General features: G+C 39.0%; 1 protein-coding gene across 2 annotated transcripts in view; it reads right to left on the bottom strand.

Moving 5' to 3' along the window:
• Nucleotides 1-23,333, bottom strand: part of PDE7B (phosphodiesterase 7B) — a 307,910-nt gene that overhangs the window by 169,264 nt on the left and 115,313 nt on the right. The window lies entirely within an intron of this gene.

The raw sequence follows: 23,333 nt of genomic DNA, 5'->3' as shown, positions 1-23,333 counted from the left end.
TTAGTAAATTGAACACCAATAAAAAATAAATTAAAAAAAAAAAGAAGTGAAACTTAAAAAAAAATCTCTTGGAATCTTTGATGTTTTCAAGATACAGGGAGTCAGACACATTTCCATTGATATAAAAGGCTTCTTTTTCCTGGATTTGTCAGCAAAACTTTCATGCTTTTGGCTTGATTTTGATGGACAAGTGGGAACCAGGGGCACTGGGGATAAGGGAGGTGAGCAAGGGAGTTAAGGTTTGGGAAGGGGAGTTGGGTGGCCTGAGGACCTGGAGGAAGGGCCAGTGTGATTAAAGTCAGGATAGAAGGGCTACAAAACAGTTGAAGGGACATGGTCTGACCAACAAAAGAATGCAGAGTTGGGAGGGGACCCAAAAAAAAGTCAGGATGGATGGGTCCAGTTCTGAATCATCCTTGATTGTGGAGTGAAGAAATTAGACCTGATTTAATGGGAATGGGTGGCCAATAGTTTCTACTGATGAAAGTGCTGTTTTATGAAGATTTGCTGGAATGAGGACTTAAACAGCCTATGGTTCTGATCAACTTTGTTTTTTATTCTTCCAACTGCTGACACTACTTACCATTTCTATTCCATGTTTCTTTTCTGATAACAACATATATTTAAATGAGAACTTTAATATATGAAGTCTTATGTAATAGTTCTGTTTTATTTAGTAGCATTTTCTACCCATTTAATATGTGTTTTATAGTTATTGTGAGGAAGTACTATATTATTTTTACTCTCAACAATGCCAAACCCATGACAGATCCTCAAGAAGTACTTATTAAATACAAATGGATAAATGAGATTTTAAAGAAACCATTCTAATATAATAAAGGCAAGCTTTTGAATTTAAAATATCTCGATTATTTTTTTGTGTGAATTATGGGTTTATGTGTACCCTTGACTTATATAAATTGTGGAGGAAACATTTAAGTTGGTTTTGAATGACTTAATGGTTTTCTGATTATGAATCCATTTATATACATGCGCTTAGCTGCAAAAGATCAATGAATAATTATACATCCTTTTACTCTAGGTAGGATGGGGTCAAATGTATCTTTGGTGTAACAGAAACCTTATGTACTATTTGTATATTCAATCCCATTAAGGAGAGCACCATCCAATTTTTACTCTAGTAATGTAACTTTGTATGATACACTCATCTCATTTTTATTTGAAATGCATTATTTCTTACTAACTCATCCACTTTAACAAGTTTATTTATTCTTAAGTGTTTCCTCAGTGAGACCTCTGCCCCCAGCCCTTACACTCAAAACTGGATCCAATACAGGGAGAAGAATCTTTAGTTATTAATATAATTTCTACTGGTTTCCTTGTACAGGAGATTATTGAAGAGGTAGTTTAAGGATAGACCCTAGGTCCCTCTTAGATTTCTAGTTGTTTTTCTGGCTGTTCTTTATTACTTTGCTTACTCGAGGTAATTATAGTCCTCCTCCTATGTCTATCTGGATAGACTCAAATTTTTACAAGGGCTGGTCCATGCACACTTGACCCATTAAGGAAAGAAAGCATTCTTTTTATTACCACTAGTGCTTGTCTTGTGAGAGATAGGAAACTCAATGTTAAACTTGAAATCTGGAACTTCATATTGGTCACTTTGTTAATCTGCCCAAATTTTGAGGTTCAATCTGCCTTAATGCTCACTATTAATTCAACTCACCAGTTGACCATAAGTCCTTCAATAATAGCCCACAGGAATTCCCTCATAGACACAACTTTCTGGCTTGTTTGTAAATTATACAAGGCCTCCACATGGAAATGGTTGGGAATGTCAACAGACATACTCTTTTTTACCTAAATTGAGGAGGGAAAAAGGCTGCTTCTGTGCTAGTTTGTAACAGTCTTGTTTCCATTTCAACTATATCATTGCATCTCAATCCTGGCTACATATTAGAGTCACCTGGGAAACTTTCAAAACTATCAGTGCTTGAGCCCCATCCTAGATTCATGGAGAGGGGGAGGAGGGGTGTGAGGCTGGAGTATCTGAGCTTTAAAAAATCTTCCCAGGTGATTCTAAAGATTAGCCAGGATTTAAAACCACTGAGCTTTAGAGCAAGAAGATATACAATCCTCTGAAAGATGATAAAGTTGATATTTTCAACTCTACTGTGGCATGCTGAGATGTTAACTAAGACTAGATTTTTAATGTCTACTTTCAGAGTCAGATACAGCATAGCCTCCACCTCCCTCCAACCAAGCATGAATCCATTAGAGTTTCCTCTTATGTCACCTACTGAAATATGACCTGGCCAATGCATCTGGAACTGACCAAACTCTGGGAGGAGAGAGGGAGCTCAGCTAATGATGATGATGGAAAAGGTAACTGAGTATGAATGACAGGAGCGTCTGGAACCATAACTGGTTTCACAACTCACTGTGTGACATTGGGCAAGTCATCGAATCTTCTCAGATCCATTTTTTCCAGTCAAGCAAATAAAAGGTAATAATCTCACACCTATGTCACAAGGCTATTGGGAGTGTCACATGAGATTGTGTACTTGAAAGCACTTTATAAACTTTTAAAGTTCACACTTCATAGAAGAGAGTATTGCCACTTGTGTAACTGTTATTTCAAAGTATCTTAAACGTGTTCTTTCCATGGACTAAACACTAGAAAATACCTGTAATTTAATATCTGTAGATGAAACACAAATAGATATGTAGCTAATATTTTGTATCATATTTTCCTTCATTTGTTATTATTTATCCAGATGATAAACCATCTATGAAATCTAGCTACAGGGAATAATTAAGTAAAAAGGAAATATGACCTGTTTAAAAACTAGAACAGAGAAAACCTGAAATATTATCACAAATGTTATTAAATGTTTACTGCCCATGACTATATGTTAGGTATTGTGCAATCCAGGCTTAATATGAACTTTAAAAGATTATAAACTAAAAAATAATCTGAAGTGCAAATAAATGATATATATTTGAAAACAAAAATGAACAGAACTCTAGTGAAATGGAACTAAGAGACTGCTCTGGTTAAAATTTCTAGGCTAACGTTTGTTGGAAGGAATTGAGAGATAGCCACCTTCAATTTTTTTTTTTAATTTTTATTTTATTTATTTTTTTAAAAATTTTTATTTATTTATGATAGTCACACAGGGAGAGAGAGAGGCAGAGACACAGGCAGAGGGAGAAGCAGACTCCATGCACCGGGAGCCCGACGTGGGATTCGATCCCGGGTCTCCAGGATCGCGCCCTGGGCCAAAGGCAGGCACCAAACCGCTGCGCCACCCAGGGATCCCCCACCTTCAATTTTTGCTTAAATTTGTCATAGTTATGATGATGAATAAACTATAGACTATGCTGGCATTTTTTTTTATGCTGGCATTTTGATTAACAAATTCTTTGGCAAACTCATCGCCAAATTTCACAAATTCTTTGTGAATTAACAACAACTACCAAAACAAACTAGAAATCCTCAAGAATCACATGAAAGAGAGCAGCTTGATTTTGTAGCTATAGGGAAAAAAATCTATTCTCATGAAGGTCTTCTCAAGGAATATGCGTGTTGAAGGTACCTCAAGGCATGGTTGTAGTTGTAGTCTCAAAAGTTCACAGACTCTTTTTTCTTATAATTTCTGGCCACCCCCATCTTTGGAACCACTCAGCTGCTATTCTCTTGCCTGTCATCACACTTGGAAGTTGATTTGTTATGCACAACTAAAAAGCATTCATGGAAAATATTATCTCAATCTGGAGTTGTTTTAATCTATTATTATAGTACATAATATTACTAGTATATTGTCAATATATTACCAGCATATTAAGACATAAAAATATTGATCTCATTGTGGATCCAAAGGCTTTTCTCCTAGCTGAAGGAATTTCAGGGGTGAGCAAGCAGGAAGTGAGTAGCCACTTGGGGACAATTTGGTTGCGCTTGTGAATAGGAGTGTAGGGAGCAGAAGAGTAGGGCATCGAAGTAGAGAGCAGTGAAGAAGGACTCTTAATTTCCTTTTTTTCTTTTTCTTTTAAATATTTTATTTATTTATTTGAGAGAGAGAGAGAGAGAGAGAGAGAGAGAGAGACAAGGAGATAGCAAGAGAGACCATGAGCAGGGAGGAGAGGGAGAAGCAGGAGACTGACACTGGGCTTGATCCCAGGACCTGAGCTGAATGAAGGCAGACACTTAACTGACTGAGCCACCCAGGCACCCTTAATTTCTTCATGTCTAACCTCAACTCCTGGCCAGCCAGATGCTACTGCCCAGGTTGTAGGAGGCCTTGTCTCAAGAGCTGTTTGGAGTAGAGGGGAACAGAGAGCCTCTAAAGCCCTCACCACAGGTTTCCAAGGGAACTCAAAGCTCATGGTTCTCAAAATTTAATGTAAATCAGAATCACAAGGAGCAATGCTAGAACAGATTACAGTTCCAGAGTTTCTGATTTGATAGGTCCTGTCTTGAGCCAGAGAATTTGCATTTCTAACAAATTCTTAAGTAATACTGAAGGAAAACAATTGGAGAACCATTGCTTTAGACTTACCTTCTGTGCAAATGATGCCAAATATCCTGATGAAAAACTAAGGTTCCCTATTTCCTAGGTCAGTTTTTTCCAGAGTAAATTCTCTACCTTTGTGTAATGAAACTGTACATTCCATTCTCTCATCTCAAGGCATCCAAGTTTACTTTTTTTAAATTTCCGCTGTTTTTCAGACCATGACCATAGTCTGCAGCAATGAACTCCTTATATAATCCACATTATTTATGCTTGCTTTATACAACCTTTGTGTCTGATCCATAAGGATTTCATCAAAGCAAAATTTCTATTAATGGAATTAGTTAGTAAATCTCCCCCTAAGTCTAGAACCTTACTGACTGAACTTTTTAGAAGAGGCAAAAACAATATTCAAATCTAATTTGAACTTGACATCTTTTTAAATATCTGTTGCTCATGCAATAATGAAGGAGCAAACAGGAGGAGGAAAAAAAGAAACCAGAGGCCCTGGGTGATACATCAAGTAGTTAGTTTAACTCTTGAGAAATCAACATGGTCCATGGTAATTGAAGCAACTCTCTTGTTGAGAGTTTATTGACATTTTCATATAGCTCATCAATAGAATAATTAGCTCTCTAAAAATAATGTTTTATTAATTTGATTTTTATTGAGAACCTCTTGGTGGCAGGCACCATTAAGGGCAAGAAAGAATACAGTGGTGGATAAGATAGGTATTGTTCTGCCTTCATTATCTCAAGTTCTAGTAAGTATAGTCAATTGTTAAAATCACATGGATTTTACCAGGTTCTTCTGATTGATATCCATTAGGTGGGTTGGATTTTTCAGTTGGTTTAATTAAACAAGACTGAATATTTCAGAAGACAGAGCGAATTAATCTGAAACAGGTATCTTTGTTAGAAGACATCAATCTTAAAAAAAGGAAGTGAATATTACATATTTCTGACATAAAAAAGGAGAGACAGAGTGCTTTATTCTAGAATGCTGACTATATTAAAGCAAGTGAGATTATGTAAAGGATACATTTCCTTAGTAATGGCGGATAACTGACTGAGACCAATCTTGTTTTAGATTAACTAAAATTAATTTTTCTTGCAACAGGCTTAGTAACTATTTATAGGTCACAAACATCTGTAAGTCTGTCCTTTCCATAGGAAATGTACAGTCTAACCAGCCTTGTGTCCCAGGGATAAATCCTACTTGGTCATGGTGAATAATTTTCTTAATGTACTGTTGGATCCTATTGGCCTATGAAATAAACAAAAAGTAGCCCTTAAAATAAACAACATAAAGTAATAATGACAACAAAACTCTTGGCTCATAATTCTCTTAAGGTGAGATTTCCTAATTATAAGCCAACTGTTAGGTTTATAATTCTCTTTAGGCACTTGAACAGAACATTCTATTTCCTTTAATACTTTATCCTAAATACATCTCTAACGAAGAACACATTTTGGGTACCCTTTTCTACCCTTTATTTAACCCCAGATAATATTGTGTGTTACTTTGGCCTTTAAATTCTTTCTCCTGTTCCTATATGAATCATTTAAAGACTAATTATCATTAGTCAAAGCGTCTAAGAGTCAGAATGGACTGTGAAGAGATTTGGTCCCAAGTTCTGCCGAATTCAGACATTCCATTAGAACATTCTCGAAAGAAGACTGTTGGTCTGAAATGAGTTCAGTGCTGAAGATGTTACCACTTTATAATTTGGGACAGCTCTCTTTCTTAGGAGGTTCTGCCTTATGTTTTCCTAAAATCTACTTCCTTCTATCCTCCACTTATTTCACACTCTGAAACTACAAAGAAGTCAAAAAGTACTTGTCGGTGAGGTCCTCCCTTAGTTTTCCCTTCTTAATTTCAAGGAATTCTGGTTCCCTCAACTCTGGTTCTTCAACTCAAAGGTTCCTAAGACTTTGACTTGTTAATTTCTTTCTTCTAGATACAGTCTTGCTTTCCATTATTCCACATGATCTATCATACTTAGATTGGACATAATACAGGGAATAGTACCTCTTGGGATTTTGTGAAAATTCATAACTGTAATATGCATGGGTCATGGGCTGATTGTTTGGGTCCTGCCCCAATTCATACCTCAGTGTGATGGTATTTGGAGATGGGATCTTTGAGAGGTAATTAGGTTAGATGAGGTCATGGGGGAGGGGGGGAGGCTCTCATAAATTGTTGCCCTAACAAAAAGAGACACCACAGAGCTTGCTCTCTCTTCCTTTCTGCATAGCCGAGAGGTCTGTGCAAGGTGGCCTTCTGCAAGCAGGGATATCTTCAGCAAACAGGCCCTCACCAGAACCCAACCACACTGGCACCATGATCTTACATGTTCAGTCTCCAAAACAAAAAATAAATTTCTGTTGTTTAAGCCACTTAACCCACAATTTTTCATTATGCAGCCTGAGCAGACTAGACAGCATGAATGGAGTTAATAAAAGGAGGAAAATATAATTTTGAATATTTGATATAATCATTGTGGATTTTAAAAATATACAAATACCTTGAAAATCTACTGGCTTAATGAATTTTCACTTTTTAAGATTATAAGACTTAAAATTGGAATTTTATGTGAAAAAAATCAATATCTTAGTTAAGCAAGAATTTCTATGACTGTAAATATAGGTTGCTTTGATATATAGTGTTTGCCTCCATTTTATCATTTAAATAAGGATCACGGTGTTATTTGGGGGAAAGTTATAGTTACTTGTGAAGATAATTTACTGTGGATTAAAAATATAGTTTTCAAGTTATTAGGTCTACACATAACCTCCTTCAATTATTTAGAGCAGAAAGTTTACAGGATTATCATAGTTTTCTCCTAGGAGAAGTTTCAAGAGGATTTCAAGAGTTCAATATTGTACAAACGATCTCATTTCTTTTCTCTCTTCTTGTGTTCTAGGTATAACAAAATTTTATGTAAGATGGGGCTGATCATTTAATCTCCTCCCCTAAAATGGTGTGACCAATCTCATCAGATTCTTGGTCTGATATAGACTGGAGCTTAGGAAGAAAAAAAAATAGACTCTCCTAATAATTAGAACTTTGGTAAATAATATAAAACATATTTTACTGGAACATCAACATTCAGAATTTGTTTCCTTCATAATATCCTTTTCTGAAAAGAGCTTCTCCAAGAAAGTGACAGTAATGCAGACTTATCATATAAAGGAGATCAGCAGGTAAAGAGCTGTAATTGTATTGTTGTCCTTTCTCAATCCTGTGTTCTTCAGATCTGGCAGATGGAGCTGTCCAGGTCATAGTTAGCATTGAAATGTGAACATGTTGCTGTGAGCCATCAAGTGAGGATGCCCACACTGAAAACATAACTATATTTTAACTTAACCACTAATCTGTTCCTGTTCTGTAAGCAAAGCTTGATTTTCTTTTGTATCCAGTTTATAAAAAGCTTGCTTAGCTAGGTGGCTGTTACGCTTTCGTAAGTGTTTTCCCTTAAGTAAACAATATTAATAAGTTGTTCTTAAGTCCACCATTTTGCAATGCTCAGGAACAACATTTTCGTTTGTTTAGACATTTTCACACAATGCATTGAGAGTAGAGGGCTCAAAGGAAAATGTCATCTCCACAGTTACTGAAATTACTCTCATTTTAGAAATATTTTGGTAAACAAGTCAAGGCAGCTCCTGCTGTCATCAACCCACCTTATCTGCCTATACTTGAAGAAAGTTAGGTTTGTGTGTTTTACAGAATGTGAGAGCTGCAGCGAATACGGGCAGACACTGAACAGAGCTTTGATGCTTGGGTCTCTGGTGAGCAGTATGGGGACCTTCTATAAAACACAGAGCTAAAAATCCCTGCTAGAGCAGTAGCTACGTTATAATTGGATCCCAGGAGTTTTATTAGCAGTGGGATGGAAGGGGAGTTGAGAGCATCATCTGGGTGTCTGAGCAACGAGTCTCCCAAACACCCTGGCTGTAGGGGATCTGAAGATGGAAAAACTGTTCTCAAGGGCTCAGTGGCTCCTGTACACTGCTCAGGACTACCATGGCCAGTGCTTCTCTAAGGCATAACTTTGCCAGTGCATCGAGGAGCTTCCAGTTGCTCTGAATATGAAATTCTTGGAATTAAGTCCAGCTTGAGCTAGCTAAGAGATAACTGGCCCCATTTTCCCTATAGTCCAAATCCTCCCAGGGAACAGAAATACTTTTGGGTACTCTAAACTATGTTTACCTGTCTTATCTTTTGTGTGTATGCAAGAAATATGGTTAAAGGAACTAAGGTTGTCCACAGTAGCTTTAGTTTTGATTTTAATGCAGCAACTTTGCTAGCATGGAGTCTATGTCCAAGGAAATCATTCCCTTTTAAGCTGAGAAAGATAATCTTTGGGCTAATCTTCCTGCTGCTCCCCAGTCCCCTTCCCTATCTATTTTCATTTCTCTACCTATCTAGAAAAAAATGATGCAAAACTTTGGGCCCCCCAGACAAGTGACATTTCTGGTATAGTCTGAAGACCTCTAGTCATCTCATCCCATCCAACCACAGAAAGCTACAACCTAGGAGTCCACTAGCTCGGTTCAGCTCAGCTACAAGGTGGATGGCATTACAGGGCAGTGCGGCTGAATAGGGGAAATAGAGCTATTTGGCGAGTTTTGTTCTTTTCCCAGTGGGTTTTCCCCTGAATTTATGGAAAATACAGTAACATGACACTTTCCTTCCTTTCTAGAGAGTCAAGGAGAAAGGAATGCAAATAGTCAAAGTATAAAGTCTGGTGCTTAAACAGGGTTAGCCTGGTAGCAAAAAGAGGGGAAAAGGATGGTAGTGCCCATTTCGCTTATGCAAGGTTTTAATTTCATGCCATTACTTATGGGGATGGCAGAGATTCTAGAAAGTTCTCCAAATTTCCTCCCAGCCTCTCTCCCATGTAACCCTTGTATTTTTGTTTGTTTATTTGTGTTCTCTTTTCCTTGGGACTGATGAAGACTGAGTGGAGCTGGGAAGAAGGTATCAAAGATGTGTAGTGCCAGCATTAGTGGCTTTGAGCTCTTCTCAAGTGCATACTCTGTATATATATCTCCCACGTGATCTCAGTGTATCCCTACAGTGACTATTTCCACAACTGTAGGTGAGGAACCTAGCATGGTACAGATAAGGAACTTTTGTTTTCAGAATTCAAGTTCATGTCTGATTCTAGAACCCAGGTCTATAACTACCACAATAAAGAATCATCTTTACTCTTTTCGTTTTTCTCATATTAAGCCCCAGTCTAAATTTTATTTTCTGTATGAAAATTCAATATATTTGTGAGCCTGGAATAGCCCTGGATTGGATCTGTATAAAAGCCACCACATGCCATGTGGGATACCACTGGTCAGTCATCCAATTTACCCCTTCAATTAGAAAATTAAACATTTGTCAACCAATTTCTGTGGTTAGGGGAAATAAACTGCTCAAACTGAAAATGTCTATATCAAATTAGAGAAAAATATTTTGAAAGATTAATGGAAATATGGTATGAGAGGTTCTAAGCTAGCAGAAACCAGGCACTATCATTCCTGACTGTGTGCTGTGTGTTAGCATCTGCATGACATTAGCTTTTAAAAAAAATTGGGAGACTACAATTTACTTTAGGTCCTCTGATGAGTAACCTTGATGTCTTAGGCAGGGACTCCAATATGCGTCACTTCTTACCTCAAGATGACTGTTTCATCAACAATCCTGGCTGATGAAAAATCTTCCCGCAATTGTTGTATTTTTACTCAAAGCATGCCTCTTTTCCCTATTCCAGCTGGTCTAATAGGTGGATGAAAGAATTGCCAAAAAACACACTGCAGGAGCATCTGGTTCTGAAGAAAAATACATCAGCCTTATTGGCTTCATTTCTTATTCCTTTAGAATTTGTACTATATTGAGAAAGACAGCTTTGCAAGAAGTTGCTAATGATGGGAGTAAATGCTCCTGGCTTGGCATGCAAGAACATACGTATGGGAAATGAGGAACTCTGAGTAAACATAGAGCCTTGCTGGCAGCAACCACCATCTTCCAAGGTTTTTAGGTCCCTGGGTGCAAAAGGCAACACCCTCCCTGCAGCATTTTGCAATGGATTCTAGGTGTTTATATATAAGACCAATTCATTTTTATCTTTAAGAATCGATGAAATCTCACATAGTCTGCAGAGAATCTCTTATTTAGGCAGGCTGAGAGAAATGCCTATAGGATATTTCAGAACTATTTTTATTAAAATGCTCAGATATGAGACAGGAAAAAGAAAACAATTCCTATTTAGAAAGGTTTCATGTTATGACCAACTCGTTTAACCTTGGATTAAAAAGAGAAATTATTTATAGGCTTTAAGACAAATTCAGTAATTAGTTAGGACACTTCCAAAACCCTACATTGACTCAGAATTCAGGTGCGCAGCATTGCCCTGCCCTACTCATCTGCGGACTACTTGCTTATATAATGTAGGTAGTTTTTTTATGAAAATGCTCTGCTGATATCATTCACAGCAAAATACAATTTCTAACATAAAAAATAGATTTTGCATAAATAACCTGGATAACCTAGCTGGGATATAGCCAGATCTCTTTGGTTACTACTAATGGCTCTGAAGCTGCTTCAGACCACAGTACGTATTGATGGACCAGCAATAGCCCAGCATGACCACCAAAATCCATGGATTCTGTAGTCTCCAACTGAAGTTTGTGCACTTTTTTTTTTAAAAAAAGATTTTATTTATTTATTCATGAGACACACAGAGAGAGAAGCAGAGACATAGGCAGAGGGAGAAGCAGGATCCCTGTGAGGAGCCCAATGTGGGACTCAGTCCCAGGACCTGGGATCACACCCTGAGCCAAAGGCAAATGCTCAACCCCTGAGCCACCCAAGTGCCCTCTCATAAGTATTTTCGATTTAATTAATACTTTGCAAATTAAACTACTCTCGGTGATATGGGTTTGCTCATCAGATCACTTTTCTCCATGAAGACTAGATAAGAAAAAATGGTGATTAGCAATTTTGATCAGGTCAGTTATTAGAAGAGCATGAGAGAAAGAATATTTAAAGGACTAGGTTTTCTCAGAAAGGACAAGCACACCTGCATATACCCAACATCATGACAAAGGGGAATGAACATCCAGGGGCCAGAAGAAGGACATAAGAATGTATGTGCTGCATTTTGCACAAGAAAACCAATGGTCACACTGCATTGGGAATTTGCCAGCCCATCTTCTAGAACTTTGCTGCATGTGATTTACAGGCTGATTTATAGGGGGGACCTTTGAAAAATGTAGAATCTCAAGCCCCATCCCAAACTTAATCGGAATTTACATTTAAACAAGATGGCCATGTGATTCATATTCACACTGAAGTTTGAAAAGCGCAGGTCTCTAAGATCAGATCTCTCTGAGTTAAGGTGTATTACGTGAGTCCCCTCTTAGGAAGTCTTGATTGGACAAGAGATGTACGCTGGATTTACGTTGGGCCAGTTAGGTTCACTTGCAGAGAAAAGAAAGGGAGAGGAAGAGGGACAAAGAGAAAGGGAGGAAGGGAAAGGAAGAAGGGGGAAAAGGAGAGGGAGAAGGGGACTAATAATATGTGGATGGACCACCTCAGAGTCAGAGAAAGCCTGTTTGGAGAGAGAGAAAGGGAGAGAGAGATTGAGAAATGAAGCAAATGTTCAGAGAAACAGACACTGGCTCTCTAATTCCTACTTCCCTTTCTGTCCCAAGTCTGGACAAGAGGTTTAGTAAACCTAAGTTCCACAAAACACCCCTGGGCCCTTATAATAATCCCTCCACTTTGTATTTAAGCTAGCTTGGCATTGTATTTGGTACTCAGGACCAAGAGCCCTAACAAATGCAAATGGCATGAACCTGAGCTGGATCTAGAAAGGGGAGGCAGGTAGAGGGCAAAATATAGCTACAGATTTGCCTGATTTCCCCTGAAATAAGTGATAATATACTCATTATGTGTGAATGCTCCTCAGACCTTCTGATCTAATGAACTGAAGCATTGTTCTGAATCTTTTGGAGTATACTTTTATGCTAGTTTCAGGCAATCTCACTGCCAATTGGGAGCACTTGGGAGAGAGTCATCTGAGTTGGCCAGTGTTTTTTAATACTACCCACCATTTACCCTTCTTTTCTCTCCCTTTCCTGGCTCATCCTGTTCATTGCTTCTGTTGCTGGCCTCATCAACTCTTAGTGATAATGAATTGGTCTCTGTCCCCACCTTGGTCAGATGAGAGCTAAATCTGAGAGGTTAGAAGACCCATCTCCAGCTTTGGCTAGAGTCTGGAAGCTACTCTGTTGCTACATCCTTTTTGGTGAACCAGAAGAAATAATAACCATTAGGGTCTGGGAGTGAATGGGAAGTGGTATCCTTAATGCTAAGAGAAGCCAGTCTGTTTGACAACTGTTCTCCTTGGGTCTTTGGTTCTCCTGGGGAAGCTGGAGCCTAATCTGAATCCCAGCAAATGGCAAAAGGATCCTGGCCCCTCATCAAATTCTTTCAAGCCCATGTCTTTGGAGCTGGGTAATGTGTCCACCCATGTTCACAGGAGCAGTCTGGATCTCCAGATCTATGATCCCATAGCCATCACTGACACTATGAGTCTCCCAGAAGTCCTTCTTCTATACTTCAGATTGCTCATCTGTTCCTATGGGTTGGCTACTACCACTAGATTCACCAGAAGCAAGATGACTCCATCTCTTTGGACCAGATGATATAGACTATTGGCATCTTCTATATGGGGCCCGACTTTCTGCTCCAGCTGGTCTCAGCTCACTTTTTCTCTTCATGTTAGCCATAATATTGGTAGCTGTAACAAGTTGACCTTAAGCTCTCTTTGAATACACAGAATTCAAGGGATGGATTTTTCTCTCCCCATATTTGGATATACTCATAGAGATCCAATGCTAAGTAAAGTCACAATGACCATTATCTAGTGCTTATATGTGGAAACCTGGAGGTAATGAAGGGGTCTATGTGATTTCAGGACCTGATATAGCCTGGGTGAACCAGGAAGAAGCTCAAACCAATAGAAGGTCAAGGATGACATCTCTAAAGTCACATCTATATTATTTGGATAACACAGACTTTTTTGGGGCACCATAAGGAATTTGACTGCCAAAGCAAAACAAAACAAAAACAAAAACAAAAACAAAAACAAATTAGAGAAAGTAGCCCTAGGACGGAACCCCGGGTAAAGAAATCACCTAGAGGGATGCCTGGGGGGCTCAGTCGGTTAAACTCCCAACTCATGATTTTGGTCACGTCATGATCTCAGGATCATGAGATTGAGCCATGCCTGGAGCCTGCTTAAGATTCTCTGTCCCCTTCTCCCTCTGCAATTCTCCCTCTTTTTCTCTCTAAAAAAATTACATAGAACCTCTAAAATATTTCTTGGCATTTGCTGCCGCTTAAAAGATGAGTGAAGAGATCTTCCATATTTTACAATTTAAGCACTCTAGATGCCTTTCCATTAGATGATCCAGAGAAAGATATAACAAACTCTAGAGACCTGAAAGAAAGAAAGAAAAGCTGTCCTACATCATCCTTGAGCTCTGTTGTATTTGCTTCCTCTCTGCTCTGCTAACAAGTGTCTTCCCTGGGAGAGATATGGGAGCCCAGGGCTCCGTGGGGAAGGGGCAGGGGTGGCCAGGTCTTGGACTGGGACCTATGCCTTTGAATACCTCTGTCCCTGCCCAGGAGGCTGTCTTGGGTTAGCCAGATGGAGAAAAAACAAAAAACAAAAAAAAGAAAAAACAGAGCTCCCAGAAGTAGTCACTGGGGAAACAGTAAAATTGGTCCCTGAAGAATATTGAGAGCTGAGAACCTTACTGCGACAATGACCTGGGGACCCTCATAGCTCCCTCTGCTCCTTCTTCTCCCCCAAGTGACCCAGAGAAGCAAAAGTTGAACTGTAGAGAATCCTAGTGGAGGAATAAAGAGTAAACGTTCAGAAGGAAATCATTCTCAGTCTAATCATTCTTGATAAAAATCATTCTAAAGAGATCACATAGTTCCCTGCCTTCTCTGAGTATACCAACTCATTTTTAACTAGTTTGATTTTTTGGGATCTAATTAATAGTCTATTTGTAAGGGCCCACTATAAGTAGATTTCTCTGGTGTCTGCTGCAGTCTGGATACTGAAACACCACTATTTCTGGCTTCCCTAGGCTTTGCTTTTCTATAAGAAATCTTCATTCAGAGGTTCCCAAAGTTAACCAGATTTATTTATTTATTTATTTATTATTTATTTATTTATTTATTTATTTAAGATACAGAGAGAGAGAGAAGCAGAGACACAGGCAGATGGAGAAGCAGGCTCCACACAGGGATCCCAACATGGGACTTGATCCCGGGACTCCAGGATCACGCCTTGGGCCAAAGGCAGGTGCTAAACCACTGAGCCACCCAGGGATCTCCAAACCAGGACATTTACAACCATATCTGAATTGTCTTAAAAAAAAAAAAAAAGGTGTGGAAATGGCTACATGGATCCTGCGTTCCCTCATGGCATTGTGTGGCAGAAGCTGAACAACAGCTGCATGCTTGGTGGGGGGGCATTTGCTCTCTGGGTGGCCTCAGCACCACCACTGTGTCTTACATTGAACACAACTTCACTCTCATACATATCCCTACCCCTGCACACCCCCAACCCCACCCCCAAGCCTCTGGAGGCATCTGAATGTGTGAACTCTGGGAGAATATCTAGAGAGGGATGTTAGAGGTCTGCAAATCTACTCCTAAAATCACCAGTACCATGTCTTGAAGACAATAAAGACTCGACACATGCTTATTGAATTGATGTGACTTTGAATCTTTGGATTAGAAAAGATTACAGCAGGAGGACTGTAGTCTTGCAGTGATTGTGTTGCTGTTATTAAAGATAGCTATAAACCTTGATTTAGTTTAAGTACAAGAAGTGTCTGTCACATATTCCTGACATATTGAGAATACACTTTCTGGGATTTAAATGCCGAGTGATTTTATCAGGGATGCTTCTAAGAAATGACACATCCTTCACAAACACCCATCCTGTAAAAGAGAGCCAGAAAACTGCATATAGTTTGTTCGCTATAAGCCATTTGGAGAGGAATCATCTACTCTCTTTTTTTTTTTTCCACCTTAAACTGCTACATATTATAACATTTCATCTTTGAATATAAATCACTACAATTTTCATCTGTGTAATTGCCTAATATCTCAGGGTCACTGTCTTAGGGAACATTGCAAATATTCATAAGAACAAAAGTAAGGGCAGCCCCAGTGGCTTAGCGGTTTGGTGCTGCCTTCTGCCCAGGGCGTGATCCTGGGGTCCAGGGATCGAGAACCACATCAGGCTCCCTGCATGGAGCCTGCTTCTCCCTCTGCCTGTGTCTCTGCCTTTCTCTCTCTCTCTCTCTCTCTCTCTCTCTCTGTTGCTAATAAATAAATAAAATCTTTTAAAAAAGGAATATATTAAAAGAACAAAAGTAAGGAGAGTCCTGTATTTTAAAGATAAAGAGGATGAAATACGTATATTTAAATTTGAGTGAGAAGTTAATATTTAAAATATTGCAAGGTTATTTTGAGGATTAATGAAATAATGCACAGAAAGCACATAACACAGCCTGGCTTCTAAAAGTGCCCAGTACATGTTATAAATTGTTATAAATAATCAAGTAATAATTGATAGCAAGTGATTAGCTTTATCTGAAAAGAACGTATTTTGAACACCATATTATCAAGATGTTAGGAATGATTTCGTCTTGCCCGTTGACTAGTGTCACTCTCCAGTTTGTGATTTTTGAGTCTCGGCACAGGAGACAAGGGCCCTTGAGCATGGAACCTGAAGAGTCTTCCTGCTCCTACTGGGGGGACACAAACATGACAGCATAAGTAGCTGGGGGTGCCTCAGTTTGGTAACTGCTTCTCATGAGGCAACTAACCTGGCCATCTTCTTTTTTTTTTTTTTTTTAGATTATTTATTTATTTATTTATTTATTTATTTATTTATTTATTTATTTATTCATGAGAGACACACAGAGAGAGGCACCCATAACCTGGACATCTTCTAATGAAACATAGTCTATCACAGAAAATAAAGGACAATATTAAGTGCATTAAACTAAGCCCCAAGACTTTTTTGGGGGGGAGTGAAAGATTGTTTTATACGCAATCTCTGCACATTCTTTTCCCCATACCCACTCCCATTCCATCTTAACTGTATCAAGAACACCATCTTATCAGTATCTGCCTTGGATTTCTTATCTGTTTTGTTCACTAAAACTCAGAAAACCTCTTGGTTATTTCAATGAGCTGCACAATTTGATGCAACAGTGGTAGCTAAGATAGTTCACTTTCAACCTAGTACCGATTTATAGCATAGACACTGAACAGATTATTTTTAAATAGAAATTCCTGCAAAAAAAAAAAAAAGTACTTCCCCTTCAAACAGTTCTAAGAAACATAATGTGATTTTTTGGGTTTGTTTTGGAGGGGGATGGATTAGCAAATAAACACACTGACTTCAAAGATTTCCATCTTGTTTTCATGGAACCTAAATGAGATTAGATGACTTGTGATTTATGCTACCGCAATCTTCCGTCACTTCCCACTTAAATAAAAATATGGTTATAATTAAAATCATATGAACTTGAATTTTTAGTTTCTAAAAATATGATGGATGACTTGATGGCTGCCAAGAGACACATGGAGCATCCTCATAATATCAAGGCACATGGCCCTCAAGTTACATGTCTGAGGGGTGCTTACATCCATTCACTATAGCCGTCTAGCAAGTTCTCCACTGGGGTGGGAACAATCACAACAGGAACAACCACAAAAAAACTGCCACAACTAACATTTACATAACATTTTGTACTTAGTGAGCTACTTTCACTTGCATTTTTGTCTTATTTGGATCTTCTAGCAGCCTGGTGGGACAGGTGCATGAGCACTGTCGTTTCCATTTATGATGAAGAAACTAAGGCTCAGAAGTTAAAGGGACATGCTCAACAGTACAACTAATAAGCGGCAGAGTTAGAGGTCACATCAACATCTTTTGAATTCAAATTTGGTGTTACAACTCAATTGTGTTACTACCTGGGGATCCCTGGGTGGCTCGGGGGTTTGGCGCCTGCCTTTGGCCCAGGGCGTGATCCTGGGGTCCCGGGATCGAGTCCCGCGTGGGGCTCCCTGCATGGAGCCTGCTTCTCCCTCCTCCTGTGTCTCTGCTTCTCTCTCTCTCTCTCTCTCTATGTCTATCATAAATAAATAAATAAATAAATAAATAAATAAATAAATAAATAAATAAATCTTTAAAAAGATAGTGTTACTACCTTCTGGAATCCAAAATAAAATTTTGATTTTGGTACCACCTATTTCGTTATCAGAGGTTTTATACATGCTCACAAGATGTTCTCTCTTCCTGAAATGCTCCTTCCCAGATCATTGGACTCTGCAGAAAGGGTCTGCCTAAAAGAGCAACACACCCACCTCCATTTGGTGCTGCTGAAACAGCATACCACTGAGTGATATAAACAATAAAGATTTATTGTCTCACAGTCTTGGAGGCCTAAAGTCCAAAATCAGGTTAGACTCCTGAATGAGATGGGGTTCTTCTAGGCAAGTGCAGCCCCCCTTGATGGAGGCTAGGCTCCTCCCTGAATGGTAGGGTTGATTTCTTGGAGTGAGGTGGGTAAGATCTGTTTCAGGCCCCTCTCCTTAGTGTGTGTGTGTGTGTGTGTGTGTATCCATCTTCATGTTCACATGACCCTCTCCTTGTATGTGTGTCTGTGTGTTCAAATTTCTTTCTTTTATAAGGACACCAGTGTTGTTATTCCAAGTAGGGTCCATTCTAATGATCTCACTTTATTACCTCCATGAAGACCTTCTCTCCAAGTAAGGTCACATTCAGAGGTACTGGGGGCAAGAGGGAAGGCATATGAATGCCTAGGGAGGCTGGGGCACAACTTGATCTATAGTACCCGCCTCTTCTACTGTCATGCTACTCTCCATCCCTTATCTTCCTGCTCCTCATCTCAGTTAATGGCATCACCATTAACCTAGTTGCTTGGGCCAACTATTCACAATTTCCTCTTTCCTTCTGCTCACTATATTTAATTCATCAGTAAGTTTTATCAGCCTTCCTTACCTACCTTTAAAATATTGCCTGAACTTAAACTTCTCACCACTATGGGCTTCTTAGTCCAAACCACTAATGTCCTGCTCAGACTAATGTCACTGTCCATTCATATTGCCCCCAGTACCCACTCAGAATCTATTTTCTGCATGGAAACAAGTATGATCTCTTTAAAACATAAGTTATGTTAAGATACTCTCTGTTCAAAACACTGAATTTATGGTAAAATCTGAACTCTTTGCCATGGATTTGGGACTTGATATTTAAAATGAAGTCTGGTGATCAGCAAGATCAGCAACTGGGTTAACCATGTGGGAACTTGCTACCCAGACAGACTCTTGGGCCCTGTATTGCAGACTTACAGAATCAAAATGGCATTTTAACAATCCATTCAGGTGATTTGTGTGCATTTTAAAGTTTGAGAAACACTGGCCTGGAGAAACGTGTAGGATGTCTTCCTACCTGTGTCTCCTTTCCACCTTTCCACCTTTCCCTCTCAGCTCCTTTCCACCACTCTCATGTTCACTCTTGTCCATGTCATTCTAACTCCCCTTCTGGCTCTCTCCCACCCTTTGTGTCTCTGTCTGTCCAGAATGCCCTCTTATGCCCTCTTATCCTATCTGAAAAAGCACCCCCTGGCCCTCTAGGCTGTTACTTTGTTTTCTGCATGGTCTTTATCACTGCCTAAAATCATATGTATTTACCTGAACTTTATTTATTTCAACCAGTGAAATGTAAACTTCGTGAGATCAGAGATCTTCTTTTATTCACTGCTATTTCCTCCTCAGCAGAGAAGAATGACTGGTACCTGGTAGGTTTCTAATAAGTATCTGCTGAAAAAGTAAGTATCTCCAGTTTTGTTACAGGATAGATCATTTTTTGGTTTGATGATTCGATTAATTATTTTCTCTAGTAAAACACTCTCAAGATATTATTGATTAGAGCATGGTGTTTTACTAAATCGCCACTCTTCATGATTCTCCCACTCGTGTTATTTCCTTCCTTTCTCATCCTATCTTCCTTCTTCTTCACTGGAACAGCCATGGGGTTCTTTTCCATGACACAATACCATAGAAATGGCCAGGAGTCACGCAACAGGCAATTTCTACTCCACTTGCAAAGCAACATGAAATAATACAGGCTTAATAATGATTTTACTGTATGGCAGGTGCTGGCTGGAGCTTCTGGACTTGAAGATTTTGAAATCAAAGGCAATTTGAAAACTGCAACCTTAAGTGTAAAATCTTGGCAATAGACTGAGCACAGATGGCTGCAACATTTCAAGCTTTGTTTACAAAACAGTGAACATATCTCTTGATCTGTAAGACATTTTTGCTCTCTAATGAGCCAAGGAAGATTCTGAAATATGATTAAGTGTCAATGAGTTCTGATTACTTCTTCATCACAGGGAAGGCTCTTTTCAAAACTGTCCCTGGAAGAATGTATATTTTAATATAGGTATCTGATATATATTAAGAAACTCTTTTATATTTAAGACATTCTTCAGTCATTTGTTTCAATGTGAATTTGAATCTGTTTCAGTGCGGCCAAAAGCAGGCCTTTTTTTCAAAAGCCACCACATTCTTGCCAAGTCTTCTGAAGAGAATACTTCCTCAGGAGCCATTAACTTTCTCTTTCCTCAGCTACCTTGGCCTGGGATTCTGTAGTCTCAGTGGCCTGTCAGGTCCTATGCAAGTGGCCCTGGCTCCCTGATAGTTATCAGGCATGTCCCTTCTCCCACAACTTCTTGTTGTCTCCTCTGTACCTTAGGCTCATTCTGCCCAAAGCTTTCCTACAGTGTTACAATGAGTTTTTTGGGAATAAAGATAAGCCAAATCAGTTAGTCTAATATAAAATTAACCATTGCTGCTTTTTAAAAACATCACATATGGACTTGGACCCTAAAGGACATTAATTTCAGGTGTATTTGCTGAGCAAGTCTGCTACTGGTGCCTTACTTATAGCAGAGAGTTTGTTACTTTTGATCCCAAGACTATCCCCTTCAGAGCATTATCCTAGTTTGTTGAAGGCTGAAATTTTGGTGATAGCAATTCTATTCAGTTAGTCGTGTTTCACCAAAAGCAAACTAAAGCAAAAGCTAGTTCACTCAGCTACCATGGTTTCCAGATAAAAAAATGACCATACTTTTCATTCAGCTGGTGTTGGCCTAGATGGCTATTTTTCCCACCATATACCTTACTCATCCTACCTTATTTTATCTTCAAATTCAGAAGCAGTGTAAAAGAGGAGTTTTTAGGGGGTTGTTGGGCACAACTGATGCAGAATCAGAGACAGAGAGAGATGGTGAAATAGATTTTAGGAGAAAAGACAGGACAGGAAATCAGGCCTCTGACTCTCAATTGTATCTATCCATTGGAGAGCTTTCTGCAACTCCAAGGGGCAGCAGGCACATTGTAGTCTAGGCACTGGCTTACAGGGGTTGTGTGTGCATAGCCTTCCAAGAATCCAAAGTCCCTGCTGTTTGCCATAATAAGACTCTGGGAGCCTGCTTAACTCTGTTAATATTTGCAAACACTTACTTTTAAAGATGATAGAAAAAGGAGAAGTTTCTTTCTTTTGCCTTTCAGTGAAACCAGTTTCCTGAGTAGACCATTAACTATGATTCTAAAGCTATGATTTAGGCAGAGTCAAAGGGGGGAACTACTAAAACAGAGTTGGGCCCCTCTATTAAAATTGAATGAGAAACAAGGCCTCCTCTGAAGGCAAATCAAGTAACTTCCTCAGTAAGAAAAACTTTTTAAAGATGAGATTGTCAGTCATTTTTCCTTTCTAAGTCTTAACCACCATAGAGTGATACTTTCCCGAGTACAATTTTCTAGGTTGGATGAACAAACCGTATATTTATCTGAAACATATATAACACATGGCACTAAATCTGTTTATTATTTCCCCAAATACATCCTTTCAGTACCCATTTGAGGACAATGGGAATATGCGTCTCTAAAACCATAATGCAAGCACTCTTTTCTTATTTCGCTAATTTGAAAAATAGACATAATGTATCCAGTGTTTTAATACATGACACCTGGGATGCCTGGGTGGCTCAGCGGTTGTCTGCCTTCAGCCCAGGGCATGATTCCGGGGTCCAGGATCGAGTCCCACACTGGGCTCCCTTCAGGGAGCCTGCTTCTCACTCTGCCTGTGTCTCTACCTCTCTCTCTGGGTCTCTCATGAATAAATAAATAAAATCTTAAAAAAAAAAAAAAAGAAATTATAAAACATGACACCCATGCTCAAAAATTTCCGATGGCTCCTAATCTCCTGCAGAATAAATCCAGAGTCCTCATAGTGACTCATGTGATCTGGCTCCCAGGACCTCTCAGCTCCTCCTCCTCATTCCTGGCCTTCAGCATGCATGTGTTTTTCTGCTCCTGGGGTACTGCAGGCTCACTCCTCCTTAGGGCTTTGGCACGTCTTATTTTTTCTACATAGGACCCCCTGCTGCAGAACTGGCTTATGCTCACCTTCTCAGGGAAAACTGTGACCATTCTAGTTAAAATCTGTACCTCCCAGCCCTATCATCATTATACCATTTCTCATAGGCACCCCTGCCTTAGTTCTTTCCTAGTAGAACGTCTTCCATTGTCATCCTTGTAGTCTATAAATCACTTATCTATCTTGTTTAGTGTCCTTGTCCCACTAAAATCTAGGCTCCACGAGAACAGGAATTTTGTTTTTTGCTTCATTCGCTGCTGCTTCCCCCTTTCTAGAAGAGCTGGTAGGTACTCAATAGCCTATTTTTGTTGGATGAGTCAGCATTATTGGATCATGCAGCCACAGGGCTTTATGTGATATGAGCTCTGGATTAACTGGGCTCATATTATAAGCAAAATATCGTACAGAACAATATCTTCCTTCTCTTGTTATTAATTTATAATTGTACATTTGAAATCTTTGTAATGACCATGGTTATGGATACAATTTAAAAGCTATATATTTTAGAGAAGCCACTGAATTTCTTTCCAGTGGAAGGCTTACTTTAAAAATAGACTCAAAAAAAACCTTTTTATTTGAAAAACAGATGGATTGCTAAAGGGGTCACAACACATTTTAATTTTCCTGTGAGAAAACAATAAACTAGATGATAGAGCCCGGAACAAAGGCTCGTCTGTCTCTCAGTTCTCAGGAAAGTTCTCCATCAGGGTCCTGTCCCTGAACAACCTCTCAGAGTTTCTCCAGAGCACACTGGGCCACAACTGGACACTGCTTTCAGCTTTCCCCCATTTCTTTTTATTTCTCTTTAAGGTTTTTTTTCTTTTTTTTAAGTTGTCAGCAAGTCTGTCCTTCCTTCCTTCCTTCCATTCTAAACAGACTTTTTTAAAAGAACATTTTTAAGTTTACAGCAAAATTGAGCAGAAAACACAGATATTTCCCATATATCCCCCGTCCCTACATGTGCACAGACCTTCCTATTATTACCATCCCCCTCCAGACTGGTACATTTGTGACAACCGATGACCCTACATGGACACATTATCACTCAAAATTGCACTTTACATCAGGGTTCACTCTTGGTGTCATACATTCAGCGAGTTTGGACAAATGTGTAATGACATGAATCCACCATGATAGTAACACACAGCAATTTCACTGCCAAAGGTCTTTTCTTTTTTATGTTTTTTTTTTTCCTACTCTAAAAGTAACAAATAGATGCGGATGGTAGGAAAGCTGTAAAATATAGAAAAAATATGACGAATCAAATAAAGTTAATTTTTTCCTACCAC

The sequence above is a fragment of the Canis lupus genome, chromosome 1, assembly GCF_011100685.1.
Source record: "Canis lupus familiaris isolate Mischka breed German Shepherd chromosome 1, alternate assembly UU_Cfam_GSD_1.0, whole genome shotgun sequence".
NCBI lineage: Eukaryota > Metazoa > Chordata > Mammalia > Carnivora > Canidae > Canis > Canis lupus.
The sequence above is the reverse complement of the archived record's forward strand: the minus strand, read 5'-3'. Positions and strand labels throughout refer to the sequence as shown.